The sequence below is a fragment of the Monopterus albus genome, unplaced genomic scaffold, assembly GCF_001952655.1.
Source record: "Monopterus albus unplaced genomic scaffold, M_albus_1.0 scaffold140.1, whole genome shotgun sequence".
In the NCBI taxonomy this organism is placed as follows: Eukaryota; Metazoa; Chordata; class Actinopteri; order Synbranchiformes; family Synbranchidae; genus Monopterus; species Monopterus albus.
This window is the reverse complement of record NW_018128020.1, coordinates 65,215-68,466: the sequence shown is the minus strand read 5'-3', so window position 1 is coordinate 68,466 and position 3,252 is coordinate 65,215. Positions and strand designations below refer to the sequence as shown.

General features: G+C 40.1%; 1 protein-coding gene across 1 annotated transcript in view; it reads left to right on the top strand.

Moving 5' to 3' along the window:
- The window catches only part of chm (CHM Rab escort protein), a 46,070-nt gene that overhangs the window by 32,991 nt on the left and 9,827 nt on the right, over positions 1–3,252 (top strand). The gene's annotated exons all lie outside the window — the stretch shown is intronic.

Here is a 3,252-nt window from a genome sequence, read left to right as displayed (position 1 = left end):
CTTGGAGTCGAGCCACTGCTCCTCCACATTGAGAGGAAGCAGTTGAGGTTGCTCGGGCACCTGTTTAGGATGCCCCCCCGGATGCCTCCCTGGAGAGGTATTCTGGGCATGTCCCTTCGGGAGAAGGCCTCGGGGCAGACACAGGACACGTTGGAGAGACTATGTCTCCCTGCTGACCTGGGAACGTCTTGGGGTTCCTCCTGAGGAGCTAGAGGAGGTGTGTGGGGAGAGGGAAGTCTGCGAGTCTCTGCAACGACTACTGCCCCCACGACCCGGTCTCGGATAAAGCGGACGAAGATGGATGGATGGATGGAACACTCACGGTGAATTGTTGTGTAATGTCAAACACTCGTAATGTTTGTGTGCCTATATGTGCGGCTTTAACCATGATGACTTAAAAGTGTAAAACCACTAAAATCATAAGAATGTCAATAACATCCAAATTGACTCAATAAAGACAGTATTAAACCTTTTCAGCAGTTTTACATAGAAGTTTAAAAAAGGTAAAGCACATGTTAGAAATTTACCCAAATTCTTTTGTTGGAAGCACGAGAAGTGATGACAGGAGAGGACTGTTTAAAATCAGCAGAAAGTTTACTGAATGTCTGATCACAGGTAGGCCTTACAGTGCTGGGATCAGAGACAGAGCTCCCGCAGGAGTTCCATCCACTGACCCCGAATTAAGGTCTTGCAATACATTTTATCTTCTTGGGCTGCTCTGCCCTAAACAAAGGTACAACAATTCATGCATTGTAATCCTATTGGTCATTTGGTGTGAGCAGGAGCTCACACCTCCTTGCTGGAATGTGATCTACACCAGGTGTGTGTGATACTAATTTGTATGTTAAACTGGCCTGGTGGTCATCTCAGGTTGTGGGCCCCCGGCCTCTGCAGGACATCCCAAGATACGGCAGAACTTGGAATATGCTAAGTGGGTCTAGGTGTGGGTGCAAAACAAGCCTTTGCTAAAATGTAAATAGGCTATCTGGTCACAAAGAGATGCAGACATCTAGTCTCTACACAGAAGTTACAGCACTCAAAGTAAGCAGATTCTGCTTCATTATAGCTGTAAGATATATAAGCAAGGGAAACAAATGCATTAAAATAACCAAAGCTCAGTAGTTCTGGACAATCATCAATACGGCTGTAATATGCATAAACAAGTAAGATAAAGTATAAAAGGTAACTAAAAGGAACTAAAGTTATTAGAAGTAACTAAAGCTGATAAAGTAACTAGAGTTTATAAGACTCAAATCTTACACACAGCAGCAAGATAGTATTACAGTCATCAAAAATTGTCTTGATTAGTTTACAATCTGTTGGTCTTTGGTTCTTGTTACCATTGCTAACTCTGAGAGATGAGGCAGTCCAAGTAACTTCAAAACAGTGCTGATTTATTCAAAGGATCACAGGTAAAATTAACATTACACACTCGGGTATCTTGCACCTCCAAACTGCACGCAGGCAGATGTAAGATGGAAGACCCTGAACCCACCAGGCCTATACATTATATCCCCTCGGTTGGGCTAGCCCCATACTACACAGAAACGTCAACCGAGACGTCTCTGTTGCCAGCTTTGCAGCTGGCCATAGCAGTAGTCAAAACATGAAGTAAATCAATGTGTGTGTGTCTGTTGATTAAGTGGTGTGTAGCTAAAAACATTCTCACACGACCTCTAGTAACATGTCGTGATATTAAACATAAGAACATATTATGGCTAAGGCTACAGTTATACACGTCATAATAATAATATTAAACATCCTGTCTGCTGACAGTCATCAACTTTTCTCTCTAGTTATCCTTGACCAGATGTACCCTGTAGAAACTCAGAAGCATGCCTAAGCATTTAACAGTCTTAACTAGACATCCTATCTCCACTAAACATTTCTAATACATAAAGTATCTATCCAATATTTGTCTGTCTAAAAATACCTAACAAATCTAAATAAATCAACAGCTACTATTTCTAAACATCAATCTAAAATGATTATACTGATTAAAAACATTATCATTGGTTGAGCTCTTGATCTGAATAAAAGTCAAAGGTATTCTCACTGAATCCTGTTCTCAGCTGGTTTGAGGTGGGGTGGATTGTGGCTTTCTGTTGAAAACTTTCATTTCAGAGTACATCATCTTTTAAGCAAGAATTCATTGTGAATCCTCTTCAGGCAAAAATTCATTTTAAGTCCTTTGTAGGCAAAAAGTAATTGTAAATCCTTGCTATACTCCTGAGGCATTGGCACAGATCAATCGTCCCACGCCAACATCCCTCTCTCCATAGTAGTAGTGACACTGCAGTCACACAGTGGTGTGTCCTGTTCTCTGAACAGAGTGCTGTCTCTCCTCTTATACACACACATACATTTGCAGGAACAAATGCTCAAACAGATGGGCAACAAGATACCAGTTAATACAGGATACTAGTTATCTGGTTCAACAGTCACACAAAGGCAGGAAAATCTTTACGAACATGCTGACGCAATAAACGTTCTGGTGTCACAACCACACAAATGCCTGCATACCATCACTTGATGCATTTGACACAATCAATCATGAATTATTAATGTGCAAGTTGAAAAGGAAATTATAGAGATAGTGAATAAATGTGGTAACAAAACATCTAGTGATAGTGATGGTATCACCATGACAACAGTTAAATGGGTAATTGAGGAGATATGCAAACCATTAACCCATATTTTTAACATGTCATTTCGTCTTGGGCAGTTCCCTAATAATATGAAAATTGCAAAGGTTATCCCTCTGTATAAATCTGGTGATAAGCACAACTTCACAAATTATAGACCGGTTTCTCTGTTGTCACAATTTTCAAAAATTCTGGAAAAACTCTTTAAAAACAGATTAGATACATTTATTGATAAACATAAAATCCTCTCTGATTGTCAGTATGGTTTTAGGTCGAACCGGTCGACATCTTTGGCCATTACTGACCTGATGGAGGGCATTACAAGTGCTATGGATGAGAAGAAATACACGATATGAATATTTATTGACCTAAAAAAAGGCATTTGACACAATCAATCATGAATTATTAATGTGCAAGTTAGAAAAATATGGGATCAGAGGAGTGGCTCTGAATTGGATTAGTAGTTATTTGACACAGAGGCGGCAATTTGTGAAGTTGGGTGAATATCAGTCGAGTGATCTGGACATTGTATGTGGAGTGCCTCAAGGTTCAGTTTTGGGACCTAAATTATTCATACTATACATTAACGATATGTGCAAGGTTTCGG